Consider the following 22201-nt stretch of genomic DNA (forward strand, 5'->3'; position numbering starts at 1 on the left):
AGGACAACCATCTATTACAGAATATTTTCCTAGCAATAAAGTATTCTTTGAGAAACAGAGTAGATTTGGAAAAGTCAGGACTGATCATTGCAAGAAACTTCATTGAGATGCATTTATAGAGTACATTCCATGTGGCAGATACATATTTATGTTCCTAGGCATCATCAATGTTCCCAGCTAAAGCCAGACTTCCCTTGCCAATATCAGTGCCACGACTCTGTGGGACAAACAGCATAAGATTTATAAAAGAATATTAACACATATAAATAATATATATTTAAAAAATCTGTATCCCATAAGAATTAGAGACATTCTGAATTACATCTATCTAAAGGTTTTCACCAGTATCTTTGGAAGGAAGAATGGAAAAATATATCTAATTTCACTATTTGAGTCCAGACTATCTTAAAATTTTTAAATTTCCATCATTTCCAGAAACTTTTGTGTTTAGAGTTTTATTATGTAGATCTGGACCAGGAGGCAGATATCCTATTTGACTATTTCAGGTCTGGTTCCCAAAGTAGGCGTAAGTGGGTAAGGAGCACACCTTGAAGAATGTTACCTTAAAAGGCCTAGTCATCAAGATCAGCTACACCTTCTATAGACACCTGTGTGTGGAAGTCTATGGGCTCAACAGCATCTATCTCAAAGTTGCTGTGCAGTGTTTCTTTAACGTGGAGAATTTGATTCACGAATGGCATAAAAAATTGCATCTTTCAGAGTCTTATAATAGAACTGTTAACATATTAGCAATCTGTTCACAGTCTGGACTGTCATGAGCAAGAACCTACGCACAATATGAGCCATCATTTATTTTTGGCCACACCAAGAACGTACAACATTTATTTTAATAAACTAAGACCAAAAAAAACAGGCTGAGATGCGCCGAATGGGATACTGAGAGACAAAAAAATGTTGTTGACTCTCTATAAGGACAGAGGACAGACTGGAAGCTTGTAGCTTGTTTTTAATCTTCACAAAATAGGCAAGCCTTTCTCTTGGTCAGTCTAGGAAGAAATCTCAATTCTGTTATTTATTCATTTTTTAGTGGTGATTACTTGATGAAATTATTTACAATACACAAGAATTGCTTTCCAGAGAGATACTCCATTGGAAACACGCCACAGTATGCTCTTAGCTGATTGTTAAACACAGTTATTTTTATTCCTCTTGGGGATAGTGAGGCATGAGCCTGCACATATAGGTGCATGATTCTGGTGAAACATTTTAAATGGGAAACTATCTAGGGTTCATGCATCTGTACCATGGTAAATTTGGGTAGTTCCTGCAGAACATAGTTCATGTTATCTGGCTTGTGGGTGTCTGATAATTCTGAAACGAAGAAACTCTTAAGACAATTGTACACTAATGCACATACAATAATGAATGTGCTATTTAGACTTAATTTTTGAGTTTTAGTCTCTTGTAGTCAGAGGAAGAAAATTACTGGCTTGGAAATCAAGGCTGAAGTAAAGAAAACAAGATAGGGCTTTAGTGTGAAAGCATAGACTGGATGTGCAGTGCACAGATTGTGCTTGCATAAGGATTACATATTTTAAGTGGATTTTTCTAAACTCCAAATATGATAGAATTTTTGCAGGAGAATGGCCATCACAGATGGGAAGCAATTTCAGGCATAGTATCTTGCTTGATAGAGAGGTGGAACTAGAGTAAGAGGCATCATTAGTGTAACAATCTGCTGTGCAAGGTGAAAATTGCAGCAGCAGAGAGCTCCTGTGATCTTTATACAGGACAAGTAATTTTTCTGTTTTCTTTTCACTTCTTAGCAGAAGTAAACAAATAACTTACTCTTTTCTCTTTCTTCTGAAAAGTTTCTTTTCTTGCAGAAACCCATAAAACATTGCTCACCGCTATAATTGATTGTTTTCCTAAGAATCAGCTACTGATCCCATTCTCTCTATTAATGTGAAATTTGAGTGAAATGGCCTGGTTAGGATGAGTCCTGGAGAAAGAACACCCAGTGAGTGATGCTGGTTTGCAAACTGACCCTTGAACACAAAGGCCAAGGAGAGACTGAAGAAAGAGACCCCTCCAGATTGGTAGGTGGTAGATTCAATAAGCAAAGGAAATTATATACAGGCTTATTTTAGGTGCTGCAAGTCAAGTAGATCTCTGCATCTGCCAGCCAGAATCTTAAACATTTGAACAGAGGTCTTAATGAGTCACATAGTCATTCCAGATGGTCTTAACAACACCTTCCTTTCTCAAGGCTGTGTCCTTGAAAAACAGTTCCAGCTGTGGTATCGGTGGGTGGGAATGTCCACACCGGGGATGGGTCATGGGATGAAGAACCTCAGATTGCTGGGTCAGGCATGTGGGTCAACCAGAGGTCATGTCCTCTTTATGACCTCCTTCAACAAGTGTTATTTATGATTGCAAATTCAGGGAACCTGTGAACAAGTATTAAAGTCTTTTAGGTTATAAGTGCCAGAGTTCAAAGATACAGGTATCTGGAAATGAAGTACTGAGCTCTGCACTTAAACAGAAAGAAGTGGTGAGCTGGTAAGTTTTGGTGTCCAGACTTTTTTAGGGAACTGTTGAAAGGAAGGGGTCAATTAATTTTAAAGGCATAGGATATGATGAATATTCAGTCTACTTAAGAGCACTTGTTCATAGGGCTTATGGTCTCAGTCCAGTTCTGATCGAGGAGGTGTTTCTTTTAGGAAATTATATGGATATAAAGTTGATTAGAATGGCGTATTAGGGGCAGCCCTGGTGGCTCAGTGGTTTAGCGCCGCCTTCAGCCCAGGCGTGATCCTGGAGACCGCCCAGGATTGAGTCCCATGTTGGGCTCCCTGCCTGGAGCCTGCTTCTCCCTGTGCCTGTGTCTCTGCCCCTCTCTCTCTCTCTCTGTGTCTCTCATGAATAAATAAATATAATCTTAAAAAAAAAGAATGGCATATATGTCAAGTTATAGGCTTATTTTAAATAAGCCAAAGTATAGCAATCTACAGTAAAGTACTTTATTTTGTTCTTTTCTGAATTCATCAAGAAAATGTGCTGATCAAACATTTTAGGCAATGTGTAGACTTAGATTATTATAAAGTGATTAATTTCCTGGAACTATACTTAATCATCTGGAGATAAATTGACAAGATGACTGTTTCAGGACTAGCTACTCATTCATCTCCGTTGTCAACATAAAAACAAACAAAAAAACATGAAGAAATGACTCTTAGAGGTACTTTGTAGAAGCTTATCTTCTCAATATGTCAATAGCCAAAGCTTTATTTAACTGTGGCTCGACTCAAACCAATTAAACTAACTTTGTAGTTCTTTTTCACTAGGAATTTCTATATGCTTTATACTCCATATCTCTTTAGCACTTTTCCTACTTAGATGATTCTATTGTTTTGCTTATGTTACTTCTGTACCTTTTGAAACTAAGGTAATTTCCAGAGATAACCACTTTATTATAAAAATGTAAGTCAAATATTTGTTTGAAAAATATACAAAGAAATATAAAGTTTTAAGGAATTTGTTATTAAGTTTTATTTGGCAATTGTAATCTCTAGTTTCAGAATATCAAAAGCATAACTATTCCTGTTCTAAGCCCTGAGTTCATACAAATAGTGAGTTTAGGGAATATGATTTTGCATTTTGCAATCTGTTGGAATCATTTCTCAATCTTTTCTCCCATTAGAGAAGCTGCTATTAGACCTCTCAGTGGATGACTTGTTCTGCCATTGCCCTTTTATATACTTTCCTTTTTTTAGACCTCTACAAGGCCTACTATTGTAGAAGAAACTAAGAATGCATTAGCAATTATGTCAGAAGTTAGAATTAGTCTAGTAAGCCTTGTGAAAGATAACTTAATTGGAGGCCCAGAAGATAGAAAATAGAAATGTCTTGCTACTAACTGGTATATCCCAGCTTTTCTTGGTTAAGGCATAGGTGTTAATAAGGATCTTCAATGAGTGTAGGAGAACCATCCTTTCATTGAACTGATAATGAGATTCACAGTGGCTACGGGGAACTATGTATGAGAATATCTTGTTTACTAGCTGCATAATCTTTGTTAAATTATTTAAGTTCTTAGCACTTGAGATGCTTTAATAGGAAAACAAGAATAATAAATTCTACCTCATTGGGTTTTATACAGATTAAATGAATTAATATCATAATGTGCTAAGGCACAACCACAATTTTAGAGGCATTTCATTGTTTTTGTGCTGTACAAAGAAAATTACAAAGTTAGCAGAATAAAAAGATCTAGTGCCACAAGTGCTTAGAGTACACAAATCTTCATTAAAATATTTGGTTCCTGCTTCCTTTTTTTCCTTAGAGAAGAGAAATGGAGTTGACTATTCTCTTCAAAATGAAAAAGAGGCTTTAGAGAATGGTCACTGGTTATCTTGCTGCCTAGGTTTAAATCCTGACCACCATGTACTTGTGTGATATGACACCAGAACTCTAAAGCACATTTCATTTTTCTCATTTATGAAATAATACAACCCAACACCTAGAGTTTGCAATGAGGATTAAATGAAATAATGGTTAAGGCCTTATCTATACAGTGCCATCGTAAATTTTCAACAATGCTATTTTTATTATTGTTAATGTTATATATAGCCAGTTGGATAAAATACTAAATCAGTATATGACAGAAAGGTAAGATTTCTCACCAAAGTTGGACTGGTTAGATATCTTAAATCTTTTGATTTAAGGGATGGCTTCCCAATATTTTTTTTTTCATTATTGGCACACCTATGAATTTAATGACTAGTGTAAAAGAGCTAAATAACATGGATACAAAAATCAATCTAAAAAGTAGAAATTTTTTCTTCCCTGGTCACCTAAAAACTAATATCATTATATTTTAATATATAAAATTAGATAGTTTATTGCTGAGGTGATTTTTCTATGATTTAAAATTATTCGTCCTTATACAAAGTAGATCAAAATAAGCTTCTGAAATTTTGCCCTCAGATTGTAGTACTAGAAGAGGAAGATCTGTGAAGAACAAAATGGAACCAGTAAAGATAATCAAGGCAGGAAGGGTACCCAGGGTGTCTTAACAATGCCCACCTGCAAAAGAGTTTGATAGTTCTACTTTCATCAGAAATGGGGATTGATACAAAGGAGTGGAGAAGCTGCCCTTCCTTTTCCATTTCAGTATTACAGTATCTCAATTCCCTGGACAATAAAATAAGGGAACAGATGACAGCCATCCAAAGGCAATATTGCTCTTAAGCACCATTAATATTTTACATTTATATTGAAATAGCAGGTGAGACTTCTATGGTGATTTTGGCTGTAGGGCACTGCTAAATCCTGAAAGACCAAGAAGCACTTTGAAGAACAGTACCCCAAGCACTTTCCACAAGCAAGCTTGCTTTGATGATTGATGAATTATAATGGCAATTACTGTACTTAATTCAAAAATTAAACTTACACCTATTTTCTTTCAAGTTTTGTGATAGTATGTAGTATTTTCCCAGATACTCGAACTCATTTGTTACTTGCCTCAGGTTTTGCATGCACCATGTCTCTGTGACATGCACTCATCTGAGGTATGCCAGTGTAGTTCTAGTACATAATTCTATCTTCCAAATTCTTTCTAGTATATGGTTGTATCTTCCAGAGTAACATCCTTTTCCAGTGTTCTGGACTCCTGAAACTTGTATTCCTTTTTCTGAAACACAAAGAAAATGTGCCTCTTTCTGTATTTCTCTCCACAGGAAGGCCATTTCATTAATGCTTTCAGTTTTCCTCAGGGATCTGATTGCTGTGGTAGATGCTTTGAAATGACTGGTCATTATAATTCAGTCACCCAAGGCCTTTCAAGTTAAAAATTGTGGCTATGGAAAAATTTTGATTCCATAAGAACAAAACTAAGCAAGCTGTCTACTCTCATTGGGAAATGCAGTAAATGCTCCTGCATACTGGGAAGAGTGCAAGGACAAGAAAATGAGCCTTACTAGGTCAGAATAACTTACAATGCTGTTGATAATATCATCATAGTTATTGAGGGGTTATTAATTTTTGTTAAATGCCCAAATTACATGAACCTAAGTTTTTTGGTGAAAGATATAAAAATTAAAAAGTAGCTAGCAGTTATTGAAGGCTGTTCTAATGAAGAAAAAAAAATTTCCCTCTCATCTTCTGAGTTCTTAGCTGAGACCCCTATAATAAAAGACATAACAACAGGAGAAAAACAAAAGTTTATTAACATGTATACCTATATGTATACATGGGAGATACCAGGGGAAAAATGAGTAGCTCCCTGGGGTGGCTTAGAATTCAGAATTAAATACCATCTATCAAAGGGGAGCTGGGATGTAAGCCTCCAAAGGATTTGGAGGATCTGTCTTCAGGTAGATAAAGGTAGTTCAAAGAAAATTTCCTCTAGCATTTACCATGTTTAAAAGTACTTAACTCTCAAAATAATCAATATACCAAAGTGGCATATTTTAGGTAGCATGTCCAAAGTGGCATATTTTAGGTAGCACTCCAGAGTACTAATTTGGAGTGATATATTGTGCCACTCTTCTTTGATCATTGGTAAGATCCTGTGCTTAGGACATTATTTAAATTACTTCATTTAATTTTTGCAATGATTTGTAATTAGGGTTTTGATGGAGATTCATGAATGCTTATACAATACTTGAAATTAATAGTTTCTGGCACATAGTAATTGTGCAACAAATGGTAGTGTTAGTCCTTATTACAATTATATGAAACTTGAGCATACATGAGCATAGTATATATGATCATAAAATCCTGCAATCGTCATAACAACAAAAACTTCAAACATGTGTGAATAATGATTGCATTTGAAATATAAACTGATTCCAGCAAAATATTTTTGACCTGGACCCTTCAGTTGTATTCACTTTCACTTATGTACCAATCACTATGGTTAGAGACATGAATACTTTTTTTAAAAGTGGACTTTGAAGAGAATGTAACTGAATTAACTGGGAAGATGACCTCAGCTTGCAAAACAATCACAGAATAACAGATGTTGATGTACCATCAAATGCTAAACAGTAAGATATAGACAATATGGCTAAAAATAGAGTTTGGAAAGTTTTCCTTGAAGAGCTAAATCTTGCTTAAGTCCTAAAGTTTTAGAATTTAGATACCTTTTTCCTCTTTAAAATAAAATTAATACTCAAGAGTTATTTCTCTCCATGGCAAATAGCGGGAGAGGATTCTTAAAAATGCTTAATGCAACTTAAAAGATATATACTTTGATTATATAAGTAGTATATAATATACACTCTCACTAAAAGTACTCTGTAAAAGTAAGGACCATCACAAATACAACTCTGAATTCTTCATCCTAGAGTCTAACATTCTATTTCTTGACTATAGCCAAAGGCTGTTAGTAGGGCCTAAATCCATTATTTCCTGCCTGGGTACCAAGTAAGCTGAAGCTGACATCTCACTAGGCAGTGCCCTCCCACCTCCAATTCCTTGAGTATTGGTTGAAGACAACCTACCAACTAAGAGTTGATTGTGCTAAAACAACAGTGAAAGATCAGATCGGAGTTTTTAGGTGGAAGTAAATCTGTTAGCTTCAGTAGCATCTGCAACCTCTCCCTTGATTCTTTACCTCTCTTCCTCTCTTTCTTCCCTCCTCTGTCATAGTTCCCTATTTTATAGCTTTCAAAAATGAATTGAGGCCACTTATAAAAAATGCTCATAAATTCTTGCAATCTTGTAAATTATCTGCAATGTCTGCAAATTGTCTCACTGAAACATGAGGGGGTTTCTAAGGGTGTTCCCTGGACCTAATGTTTTTCCCACTTTGTGCTTTTCTTGTCATGGGTCCCTCATTTTTTGATGTTCTTCCTTTTTCCCTTTGGTGAGTGGAAGATGCCCTCCCCTTCCCTGATATGTTTTTGTAAGAATTTTTGGAACCTATGTATATATTAGGTTGCATGGCATATGGAATTAAATTTATTGATCAGTTGACCTTAAAATAGGGACATGGTCTTGGATTACCCAGGGGATCCCAATATAATAAAGATATTTAAATGGAAGGATACAGAAGAAGAGAGTGATAGGGACATGATTATAAAAGAAAGACACAGAGATGCCCAGTTGCTAGTTTTGAAGATAGAGGAGGAGAATCATGAACCCTAGGAATATGGCCAGCCTCTAGAAGCTGGAAGAGTCAAGGAAATAAATTCTCCCCTAAAGCCTCCAGAGAGCAGGACGGTCTTCCTCTACCTTGCTTTTAGACAACTAAGATCTATACTAGACTTCCAACCTACAGAATTTTAATATAATAAATCAAGGTACTACATTTGTGATAATTTGTTACAGAAGCAATGGGAAATTAACGCTCCCTCATAAATCCTAATACATATTACAGATTCCATGATGATGGGTATTCTCTTGCGAAGTTCTATAGTTGGGTAGATTTCCCAATTACTGGGTCATCTATGATTTATGTATAGATACAATTTAGTGAATGCCTGTTGGGTTAATTATGGGCAGATGAAAAAATGGCAACCTGGGTATTAGACTAGATTGAGGGAGTATAATGACCAGAGTATATGGGAAGAGGCTTGTCTGTACTCAGTAGAAATGTACCTGAGATACATTGGTAAGAAATGGTACTAAGACGGATCTGAAGTCCAACAAAGAATAAATATGAAATTAAGAACAGCTATAGCAAATCAAGTACTACTATATATGCTTTGGTTTGCTCATTTGTAAAATCGGGGCAACAATCCTGCTTACAAAGTTTTCAGGAGGCTTAAATGGCATAACATATGTAAAAATATTAATTGTCTAGAATCCAGTGAATCTATCAATAAATGGTAACTTTCATCATAATAATCTGTGTCCATTTAGAAAGCCTGAGCCTATAATGTTGGGTACAGTGATAGTACCATGAATTGAAGTAAAAAAGTGACCTATTTTCCTAGTGGTTCTAAAATTGTCAAATGCTACATTCCACTCCAGTGCAGTCTTGTAGAGCATTCTACTTAATGTTACAGAAAGAAGTGTTAATTTTAGCCGTCACAGCTGGATATTTATTAAATGTAAGCATTTCATCAGCAAGAACAGGAATTTCAAAACACATGCAGACATATTCACTTATATAATTAGGACATCTAAGTTATTCACATTTCTATTCCACATGTCATATAAAATTATGGAATTTATACATAGGAAGATCTACATATGTACATACACACTAAGTTCTGTGGGGATTAAAAAGTGTAATATAACCTGTAGCCCTTAAGAGGCACTTGTTAGATGTATGTAACAGTGGTTGAGGACAAGCCTATATGTAATGATTTGCTACTATTGTGTGCTACAAAACTAGAAAATAGCCTGTCAATAACCAAATTGTAATTTTGTGGTTGAAAATGATACTAAAAAGAGCTCAGTAAGAGTGATGAAGGCTAAAATAACCTAAGATGGTTTCATGAAGAACTGGGACTTGGGTTTTGAAGCACAAATTGGTAGGGAGAAATGAAGGTGGTAATTTTGGAAGGGAGAAATGGTATTAGAAAAGGATTAGATAAAGTGTGCTGTGCCCATATTTAAAAATGGGGGGCAGTAATAATTATCCATCTCCAAGAGGATTTGGATATAGAGGATTTCTAGAAATGTTTCTAATTCCTAGTAATTTTGTTCAAGCTTCCAACCCCATCATATGAGAAGAGGGCTGGTTGTTAAGAATATAGCTTGCAAAACCTAGTGCTATTGTCTTTGTCATAACCACCTTGGCTCTTGCCTTTGTTTTCCTCTTTAATTTGTGGGTACTATACTTTGACTTGTGCTGGAAAAAGTGAAATGAAAACAAGGGAAAAATTGGATTTAAGCTTAAGCCAACCATGCTTTTTCATGACTTCTCTAAAGATGTTCAGGCTCCATCTCTACTAATTGGCCCTTTTACATATAGTTTGACTGTTCAGAAGGTTTTTACTGGAGAAGGAAAATAAATGAAGAACAAAATGCAGATGTTCAAGTATCAAGCCTCATTAATTAGATACATATTAACTAATTCTAATAGACTACTTGCTGTGCCTCAAGGGATTGATGGAGAGGTTAAAGAGACTTTATTTTATGTCAATCTGTCTGTTTTCTTAAGTTTTATGATAAGGCCCAAACAATAATATTGTATAAATGTTACCATCTGGAATGGATAAAACATCATTTTCTCAAACTTAGTCATTTCCTTGTCCAATTGGAGTTTTAAAATATTCACTTATTCTTGTATTATTTTTATTTCTGCCATTTTTACACACTAAAAACTTGTCAATTACTCAATATTTCTCCCTAAATCAATTTCCTGGCTTATTAGATAAATGTATTTTAAACAAAAATTTTATGTCAATAATAGCATTGGAAAGCTAGTATTCTCTCTGAATAAATATATGTATTATGTGGGAACAATAAAACCAAATAATATCCAACCCTAGCTATAAATGTGGTCACTTCCTGAGGATAGATTCAGAAACGCTCACTCTTAGTTAAAGAGCAAGATTTGTAAAAGGAATAATGAACTAAAAGGATGTGAATTTCTCACGTGATTCATTATTCTTCAACACCATATCCATGCAGCACATTAACCCATCTGGCTTATTGCTTGTGTTGTGAGAGACCGTAGTGAAAGAAAAAGAAGTGATAAGAGCCTATCCTTGCCCAGCTGGGCAGTGACATGGTTCTGTTTTGCATATGCCACAAGCTTTATGTCAGCTTAAGATCCCCATCCTCCACTCTGACCTAGATAGTTTACACATGAGTAATTTCTGTAAGATTAATGCTATAACATATCATAGTTTTATTGCTCTATAGTATTTTAAAACTGGTCTGTTCATTCATTCATTCATTGAATCTTTAAACAAATATTCATTGTCAACCAGATGCCACACACTTTTCTACGTACCAGAGATTCAGTAGATGGATAAAGCAACAGAAATAAACTCATGCTTTCATGAAAACAATTAACAAATAAGATAGATGATAGATTTGTACACAGAGAACTGTAATAAGGCAATATAATCTGGGAAGGGGGGGGCATAGGGAATTTACAAAGGGATAGGCAAGAAAAGGCTCAAAGAAAAGGTGATGTTTGATTTAAAGCCTGAATTGGTTGAAGAGTAGAGTTAATCCATGAATGCTAAATATCTTAGAGAAGAATGTGAGAGGCAGAGGAAAGCGTAACCATAAAACCTTGGGTATGTTTAACACAGCAAGCTTGTCATGGCTGCTAGAGTAGAATGAGAGAAGAGAGAAAATCAGAGGTAATGAGAAGCTAGATCACTTAAGGTATTGTAAGACTTAGATAGATTTTGGCTTTATTCAGTGAGATGGGAAGTCATGCAAGGATCTATAAATAATGTCTGGAGGTACATTTTAAATGATCATCAGACTATTCTCTAAATAACGGATTGCCTTATGTTATGAAACTGTAAGGTAGCTGAAGATGTGGAAAATATGTGGCTGTTGGAATGATCCAGACAAGAGACACTCTTGATTGTTAATTTCAAGCACAGTGGTAATGGAAGTGAAGAGTTTTCTGAATGTATTGGAAAATAGAGCCAGTATGATCATCTGGTTGAACGAAAGGAATGAATCCAAAGATGTTGGCCTTAGAGATCGGAGGGATGGCATTCTCAATCACTGAGTTGGGTAATAGCGTGGGAGGAACAGATTTTGGTGGGATCTCATGGGGTAGAAAAGAATTCAGTTTGGGGTATAATAATTTTGAAATGTCTACTAGCTAAGTGGAGATATCAAGTAAATAGTTGAATATTTTATTTATTTTATTTATTTTTTTATAGTTGAATATTTTAAAATGAAGTTCATGTGAGGTTAGATTAGAAAACTAAATTTTGAGGCAATAGGTTTTAAATGCTATAGATAGTATTTAAAATAATAAGACTGATGAAATCACCAAGGTAATCCACTTATACAGGTTATAAAAGCACTGTGGACTGACTTTTGTTTAGTGTTTGGGAATAGGTCGTAAGATGAGCAAGGAGAATAGAAAGCAACAGGTAATGTAGAGAGAAATCTAGGTGTATGTAGCATCTAGAAAGCCAAGCAAAGAATATATTCAAGGAAGATGAATGGAATGTTAAATGTGAAGAAGTTCAACAATGATGAGGCCTGACCCTTATATATTCTGTTTGAGAATATAAGGCCATTGATCACTTTAACAATAGCATTTCTTTTTTTTTTTTTCAAAGATTTATTTATTTTAGAAAGAAAGTGCATGGGGGGAGGGAGAGAGAGAGACAGAAAGACAGAGACAGATAGACAGACCCAAGCAGACTCCAGACTGTATGGCATCAGAGCTTGGCCTCATCATCCTGAGATCATGACCCTGAGATCATGACCAGAATTGAAACCACGAGTCAGGTGCTTAACTGACCAAACCACCCAGGTGTCCCAACAATAGTACTTTTAATGAAGTTTTATTAGAGACCACACTTATGGGATGGGATCAATAGAGAATAAATGGAAATATTGGAAAAAGGGAGTATATAAAACTTTCAGAGGGTTTTACTGTAAATACCAATGGAATATTGGTGTCATAGGGGTAAATAAGGTAAAGATAAGGTTTGTTTTACATGATAGGAGGGATTACAATGTATGTATAAACTGAAGGAAAAAATCTATGAGAAGGAGAAGCACTAGTCAGAAGATTTTAAGGAAACCTGGATCTATAGCCTTGAATAGGCAAAAGGATATGGCATCTAGTGCATAAATGAAAGGGTTAATTTTTCATAAGAATATGGACAATTCATCTGTAATAACGAAGAAACAGAAGGAGCATATGGGCTCAAAAGGTCTTTACTCCATAACTGAATCATTTTTTCCATTTTGCACAAGGTATAGGACTTTGGGCTTTTTTTACATTCTGTATCAGAGGATACCTTCTAGGACACAGATCAAATTTTCTTCTTAAGGCTTTTTCAGTAATAATAGCTCATACTTTTGGTGGTTTTTCCTGAACTCTAAAAATACCTAGTAATTGATAAAATATATTTTATTATTTTGTATATAAAGCCTTTTATTGTCCTCCATTTCTTTTTTTTTAAAGATTTTATTTATTTATTCATGAGAGACATAGAGAGGCAGAGATACAGGCAGAGGGAGAAGCAGGCTCCATGCAGGAAGCTGGATGTGGGACTCGATCCCGGGTCTCTGGGATCACGCCCTGACCTGAGCCAAAGGCGGCGCTAAACCACTGAGCCACCCAGGTGTCCCTGTCCTCCATTTCTAAGTTAAAAGCTGAATATTTTTGTCATGTATTCGCTTAATCACATGGTAAATTCAGAGGCTTTTTAAAGATCCCAGTTCTGTCACTACTTTTCTAAGGTTCCTCTGTAACTTCTCAAGAGTTCTATCATTCCCTCCTTTTGCCTATCATATTTAGTCCATGTGTTTATATTAAATTATATTTTATAATTATATTTGGTAATTTAGATTACCAAATCTCAAATTCTACACTGCAAATATTCCTGTTGATCCCACCTATTGACTTTTTAGGATAGGGATTGTATCTTATTTATATTTGTATTTCTAACTATAAACCATTTGTCTTGTACATCATAGATGCAGAATTTATAAATGAAAAATTGAAACAAAATGCTAGTGTTAGGTTTAGTATGTATTGGAGCAAATTCCATTATTAGCTTATGACCTTATGGGTACTAAATTATGATTTAATTTCCTAAGAAATTGCTAAATGGAAGTAAATCATCCTCCTTCCAATGTCTTATCTCTGACATGAAACAGCATTTGTGTATCTTTAATACAGTAAATATAAGTCTTATTGATGGTGGTTTCCATCTAGGAACACATCATCCTTGGGTATTTACAAATAGTGTTTCTTAATTTCATTGATGTTTTTGTTTTCTCTTCTGTCTCAACTTTTTTTCATTTCAATGAAGCATGCAATTGCTGAAAGTTTAATTACTGTCTATATTATACTGATGTCATTATATTAGTTCTGGGCTAATATAATGTCTGTCATAATAAGCTTTTAGAAAATTAGAATATTGAAAAGAGGAAAAACTTACAAGGGAAAAATACAAGTAGGTTCCATCTTGTATACCACCGTAATTCTATTGAGAGTGGATTGAGATTTGTGAGGCAGCTTCAGGTTTAGTGGAAAAGTTTATTGAGATAATTTATATTTGTCATATAATATGATTCTATGATCCTTCAATTTCTTTAATGAACTAAACTCTGGACTCTTCTGGAGACTTCCTCTCTTTTGGAGCTTTATATGTCAAGAAAACTCTTATTCTGACTCTTCTTTTTGCTGTAAAATCCTTCATTGTCCTATGTTAGTTAAGACATCATTCCCTTAAATCTAAATATCCCCTTCCATCCACTCCTTTCTTACTTCTGCCATTATTTTATCCCAATTACCAAGTGCATATGTGGAGCACCCAAACCTGTTATCTTTTTCTGTGGACTTAGAATATATAGGATTATTAGGTTATGGTGGTTTTTTTTCTTTTATGTTTTTGTTTTTACTTTGTTTTGCTGCTTTTTTTTTTGGTCAGTAAAATAAACAAGATATTTTGAAGCTTTCATTAAAAATAATTTTAACAGTTACATAACATATTTTCAACTAGATACATCATCAAATCTCTACTATAAGCCAAATATAGTGAAAGTATTTTACACATATATCAATTCTATTCTTCAGAATTATCCTGCAACTTAAGTAGCAATATATTTATTTTGTAGATAAGGAATCTGAACTTAATAAAGTCCATCAAACTTAAGGTCCTATAGCTAATGAATGGGAGAATGGAGTATTAAAACTGAAACTTTCTTTTTCTTTTTCTTTTTTTTTTTTTTTAAACTGAAACTTTCTGACTCTTGAGTCCATGGCTGTTTCCACTAAACAGAGTCACCTCTATATATAATGTTAACATTGTTCTAATAGTATTAATAAGTCCATCTTAAACTTATAATATATCATGCATTATTTTCAAAATCAACATTGATTACATTACTGAAATATTGATAAGCACATTAAAAATTTTGATAGAGATGATAATATGTAAAGGTTGCAAACTGGTGACCTCTGAGCCAATGCCTATAGATTAAGGGTGCCAGAGGGCCACGAGGAAAGAAGAAAGGGTAGCAGTATTTTAAATATTTGAACCAGTTCTTTGTGAATTAGAAGTATTCACACACAGAAAATTCCAGATCCCTGACTTCTACTGAGCAATGTATAGCTACTTCAACATAGGACTTCAGTGCACCTGGCAACAGGAAGTGTGAACCTGAGACCTTAAATATGATAGCACCATCCAGTTCACTACCTCTAGTTGGTGAGTTTATTTAGACAACCTATCTGGTAACTTTAGATATTTGCATTTGAAATAAATCAAATGATAATAATCTAAAATAAATAAATAAAATGAAAATATATCTAAAAATGTTTAAATAGAATCTCAAGAGCGTTTCCTTTTCCATATTCCCCATTTCTGTACATAATTGAGTTCTATCAAAAATGGTAGTAAAATGTAAGAAGGGAAAACAACTTCTGAAGGCAGCAGCCTCTCTATTCCTCTAATGGTACTACATCAAATGTTATCATCAGAGCTTGAAACACTCTCCACTGGAAAAAAAAAATGCAGTTAATGTGAAAATGAAGTAATAGAATTACTTAAAATTATTGAAGACAAATTTACATCTAGTTCCATGATACTGAAAAATGCTTGATTAAGCCATAATAACATACAGTTGAGTAGAGGGGGGGGAAACCTAAGATTAATCATCATCTAAAACTGTAGATTGAGTTTCAATTTATGTTAATGTTCACTTTTAAGAGAATTTTAATAGATTCCCTTTAATCTTAATTGAGTTTAGAAAAAAAAGTTAATTTCTAGTTCACCATGTTTGTTTTTATATTTCCAGTGGCATGAAATTAGTTGGAGAAAAAAGAAGAAACATAATTTTAAGGTTATGTATGTTGCCTTGCTCATGATTATTGGAATGAATGAGTTCTTACAGGTAAGCCTAATTGATGGTTCAATTATCCGTTGCATTAGGGTAACTGATCAAAAAAATGTGCAGGTTTGCCTTCAATCATAAGATCCTGTTGAGGTAGAAACAATAAATAATCTGAGATTCTTTCACCATGAAAAATAACTAAAAGTTTGCTATTCCATCCCCTTTTGCTAAAAGGGAAGGGCAGAGCAAAAAGAATGTGGCCAGTGGGCCCAGGGTTGCCTTTTTGAAAGCTGAAAAACTTTTTTAAGCCAGACCAACCTGGACAGGATGGGAAAGAATGCACTGTGCTGTGGCACACAGAATAGGGAGGATTCTAGAATCCACATAGGAGGCCCTGGGCTTGAATAGGAGCTCTGTCCTGCGGGTTTTGTTTTTTCTTTTAAGATTTTACTTATTTATTCATGAGAGACAGAGAGAGAGGTAGAAACACAGGCAGAGGGAGAAGCAGGCTCCTCACCAGGAGCCCAATGCGGGACTGCATCGGGACCTCGGGATCATGCCCTGAGCCGGAGGCAGACGCTCAACCACTGAGGCACCCAGGATGATTCCAAATATGCTCTAAAGTTTACATCTTTAATGTCTTCATGAGATTTAAACATACCACACATGAATTTTTGAGAATGACCATTATATCATTTGAGTTCACTTGATTATAAATAAGACGGTACTAGCCAGCCAATGCTTTGAACAGAACCTTACCAGAATTATATGGTTATTTGGTACATTCACAACTACACTGGTCTGGATGTATAAAATACAGAGCTTTAGCTGGATGTCCAAATAATCATTGTATATGTACAGGAAATGATACCATTTCATATACTTCCAGGATTCACTAAATTATAGCTTAAAATATTTAGAAAAGGCTCGTTGTGTAATTGGGGAATCATATCACCAATAGTGCTGGTACTCTGGCTGCAGGTATACATGTAAGGAATGTCGTGCTAAGTAAAGAAATGACTTGGATCTGCACCCACACCCAAGGACTATAAAAACCATCAAGTCGAGTCATTCTCTCATCTCCTTTGTAAAATATTTTAATAAATTGGTTTAAAATACATGTATAAAAACTCAAATAATAGACTAATTTTTTTATAGATTATTCTATCAAGGAAGATTTTTATCTACTTGTCTGTAGTTATAAAAATGTTTAACATATTCAGTATGCTTCATTATATACTTATATAGTTAATATATATGGAATACTTTTGTGTTATGCATTGCATTATGTGCTTGATAGGCCTTTTTCCCAAGTAATTCCATCTGATATCTAATACTAGATGAGGCATCTACAGACAATCCAGGTTAAATAAATTATCAACATTGATTAGCAAGAGCTATAGGATTTTATTCCAGTTTCATCTAATCCAGTTTGTAGAGAGACACTATACTGTCTCAGGAAAATACAGGTTTTACACATGTACAAACACATATTCATGCACACAGAAATACACATAAGCACACATGATGCGTGAAATACAATTGATATGAAATAAGCACTGCTTACATGTGTATAGGTATGAGGTTATTTCCTGAATTTTCATAAAGTTCTAGTACCAAACTCATGATCTTCCCTTCAACCTTTTTTGCCTTTCTCCCGAAAACGATCTGTGTCCTCATTTTCCATTTAGTAATCTTTATTAATTGGATGCTAGTAATCTTTATTAATTCTTTAATCTCCCGCACTGCTCCTCTCTAGTCTCTTCTATGCCTCCTTACTGCTTTGTGGGAAGCTGACTAGCTGCTTGTTTTGTGACACCTTCACAAAGTACTTTATTGTTAGAGAATCCTTGCTAATGTATTAGCTGATGAATTTGAGTTACTGCTGCTTCTAGAGACATTTGTCTGTTAATTAAAGCCCTTTTAGACTAAAGCAATTTCAAGAACTAAATGTATACTTTTTTCCCCATGAAAATGTTTTCATCAGAATTTGTATTGTCTTGAATATTTCAACTGTCTATTTACAGTTAGTTGCCCATCAAAAGATACATTCCATCTGTGTTGAATATTGTCACTATCTTTCTGTAATAGAAGAATTTCTCTGGCAGACAATTTTTGAAAAGGCATGCTCCTTCCTATGGAAGTCTTCACTATGTATAGTTACTAGTCCATTATGGGACAATGAGTATTTCAGAATAGAACCAATCTGTAAAACCCTATTCCAATTTGAGATCATTTATCATCAATGATAGTGAAAACTTGTTTGATATATCAGATGGACTTTAAATATATTACACAAAATATCTAAAATAAATGAATACTTTGAGTATATTTAATATACTAAAGACAATGTTAAACATGTACATGTGTCATTATGAAGGTTTGAAATCTTAGGTTTAAATAATGAAGGCATTCTTTCTGTGCAGCCAATTCTGAAGAGACCCTGACTATTCAAAAACAACAACAGAAACCAGAAGAGGTACAGATGTCCTTAGATGACCTAAAAGGTGGTGGTGAAAGTCTTGCCAACTTTTAAAACTTCATAATAGGGATTTTGTGTACTTCTGTGTTGCCCCTTTCTTACAAACGGGGTTCTTAATTTTTCTTTCATAACAAGAACACTGTAGTAAAAATACATTCTGGATGAGGGAAAGGCTTTCAAATTTTAGGAAACAATAAGACTAGGTGCTCTCTTGTTAGGACATTTTGTGTGCTTTTCCACTAAGATTTTGCTGGAGATACAGGCCGTCAAGCTTTAAAGGGCCCATGAATTCCTCTTAGCTCAAATTTTAGCTGCAAACATAGGTGGAGAACCTGCAAGCTAGGAAGCCTGAGAGAGCAAAGGAATGAAGATGACTGTGAGTTGTTTCAGGAAGAGACATTACCTTTGTGTGGGGTTTGTACTTTATGAATTGACTGGATATTTAATATGTAGACTTTTGACAATCCTCAGAGAAATACTTGATAGGTTTTTATACCACTGTTGGGAAGGATCTTATTCCTTGGTTTGGTTTGACTAGGAGTCAAAATTGTTGAGCTCTAAGCCCAACTCCCATATCAACTAGTTTTATTAACCTTTGGCAGATGATAATTATTCTGTCTCAGTGTCATCTCTTGTCAGAAATAATTAACGTGCATATCATGGTATGGAAGCCTATGAGAATTACTCTGAGGTGTAAGACTCAAGTTTGACATATGATCCCCAACCTCTACATACATGTAAATTCTATACTAAATTAGAAAAAAAAATCAACCAAAAATATAGAACTGAGTTTATTTTTTATATTATTTATTTTTTAAAAGATTTTATTTATTCATGAGAGACACAGAGGGAGGGAAGCAGAGACATACACAGAGAGAGAAGCAGGCTCCATGCAGGAGCCCAATATGGGACTCCATCCCAGGTCTCCAGGATCATGCCCTGGGTCAAAGGCAGGCGCTCTACCACTGAGCCACCCAGGCATCCCTAGACCTGAGTTTAAAAGGAAAGAGGGAGATTTTACTTTTAGGATGGCCGCACACCTACTCACCAGAAAAACAAGCAAACAATCCTCTAAAGTCTTAGGAAACTGTACTATGTGCATATAGAAATGAAGAAACACTCATTTGAGAAAATACCGTAAAAGTAAGAACAGCAAGAGCCTGGCATTTGAGCCATGACCCATTTTTTTTTAACCTGTCTCTCCAACTGTTTGATGGAAGCTCTCCACTCTATGTAAATGTATAGGCAGATGTTGTTAAGGAGGTGGAGTCTCGGAACACCTGGCTGGCTCAGCAGTTGAATGTCTACCTTTGGCTCAGGTCATGATCCTGGGGTTTTGGTATCAAGTCCTGGATCAGGCTCCTAGCGGGGAGCCTGCTTCTCCCTCTATGTCTCTGTCTCTCTGTGTCTCTCATGAATGAATAAATTAAAACTCTTAAAAAAAAAAGGTGGAGCCTCATGTTCCCTGAGCTTTCAATCAAAGCTTACTGTATCTCACTGTCAGGTAAAGGTTTCCAGCTCTTCTCATCTCTAACTCCTGGTTGAAGAGGCTAAATTCAGAGGGAATGCAACTGAGACTGCAAGAGCTCCCTTCCTCCATGCATCTTTACTCACAGGGCAGGGTGTCTACCTTAGGCATGGAAGGCAAAGAATATTGGAACCCTGCCACCCTTAGCCCAGCTCAATCCTAAGGCTGAAGTTCCATATGTGAAGATGCAAATCAGTAAGATGATAGGTTCCTTCTAGAGGCCAGTATAAATTCTCAGAAAGCATGCTCAGGTGAAGAAACAGTCAATAAAAGGAACTATAAGGCTCTCACGATATGAACTGACTTCATTTGAAACAAATACAGGGACATGAAGACTCATGAGTACTTTCAAAGACCAAAGCTCCTCTTTATTATGCTCTGTGTTATTCAATGATGGAAGTATGTCATCATACTTTTGTCCAAACTCATACAATATACAACACTAAGAGTGAGCCTTCAGATAATCTATAGACTTTGAGGGCTCCTGGGTGGCTCAGTGGTTGAGCATCTGCCTTTGGCACAGGTCATGATCCCAGGGTCTTGGCATCGAGTCCCACATCAGGCTCCCCACAGGGTACCTGCTTCTCTCTCTGCCTATGTCTCTGCCTCTCTGTCTCTCATGAATAAATCTTAAAAAAAAAAAAAACCAAACTATAGACTTTGAGTGATTATGATGTATCAATGTAGGTTAAGCCTTGGTGAAACATGTACATACACACATACCTTTCTGGTGAGTGATATTATTATATATGATAGAGAGGCTGAAAAGATTAGTTGTTATAAGTTATGATAAGCCCTGAGGAACCACTCACTAAAACCACTAACCACTAACTAAAAAAACATAGTGAAAAAAGTCATTAAAGGAATTAAAGTTATACTTGAAAATACTTCATGCAGAAGAAAGTAACAAAGGAAAAATAGAGGAACAAAAGCCACAAAACACTAAAAAAGTAAAACGGTAATCAAAAATTCAACTATATAAATAGCATTAAATGTGACTAGGCTAATCAAAAGGCAGAGCTATTGAAGCTGGATTAAAAAAATAAACTGATCTGTGTGCTGTTGAGAGCCACAGTTTTAAAAAAAATAGAAATAGGTTGAATGGAAAGATACCATGCGAACTATAACTATGAGAATACAGAAGTGCCTATAGTAACATCCAGCAAAATTGGCTTTAAAATCTTTAAACAGGTTACTAGAGATGCAAAGCAATATTGTACAGTGAAAATGGGTCAAACTATCAGGTTATAATTATAGCCACTTATGTAGTACAATGGAGTCTCAAAATACATGAAGCAAAGGCAAACAGAATTGAGAGAAATAAACAATAATGTCAGATTTAAGTATTCCAGGTTAGTAATGTATAACATATCTGAAAAGAAGACCAATGAGGAAATAGATATTTTGAACAGCATTATACATGAACTAGCTCTAACAGACTTATTTAAGACTCCATAAAACAAGAGAATACATGTTCTTAAGTGCACATGGAGAACGGTCTAGGATATATCTTATGGTAGGCCATAAATAAGTCTTAAGTATAAAAATATTGAAATCCTAAATTATTTTGGGCCACTTTGGAATGATACTAGAAATGAATATCAGAAGAAACCCTGGAAATTTCACAAATGTGAAAATTAAAAACAGTCCTTAATAATCAATGGGTCAAAAAGGAAATAATAAGGGAAAATGTAAAATATTTGAGGCTAATGAAAATAAAGATACAATATCCTAAAACATATGAGTTGCAGCCAATGAAGGACTTGGAAACAGATAGCTATAAATACTCACCTGAAAGAGAGAAGAAAGATCCTAAAAAACTGAATTTTCAACTTATGGACACTGGAAAAAGAACATAAAACTAAAGCCAGAAGAAGTGGAAGGAATGGAAGAAAGATTAGAATGAGAATGAATGGAACAGAAGAGAAAAACTAGAGAAAATTCGACGAAGTTGGTTGAAAAGATCAACAAAATTGAAAACCTTGTAGCTTACTGAGGAAGAAAAAAAGTCTCAAATTGCTAAAATCAGAAATGGAAATGGCAGTACTACCAACTTCACAGAAGTAAAAAAGATTCTAGCAGAAGGTTGTGGACAAATACAGACCAATAAATTCCATAACCTAGATGAAATCGATAAATTGCTAGAAAGACACAAAACCCAAAATTAAGGACCAAGTTTCCAGGAGGCATTTTAGGGCCTGTCTTCCAGTTCTTCAGAATCTTTAAAACAGACTGCTTAGTGATCAAAATTCAGTAAATACAGAATTGAA

The sequence above is a fragment of the Canis lupus genome, chromosome 4 (genome assembly GCF_011100685.1).
Source record: "Canis lupus familiaris isolate Mischka breed German Shepherd chromosome 4, alternate assembly UU_Cfam_GSD_1.0, whole genome shotgun sequence".
In the NCBI taxonomy this organism is placed as follows: domain Eukaryota; kingdom Metazoa; phylum Chordata; class Mammalia; order Carnivora; family Canidae; genus Canis; species Canis lupus.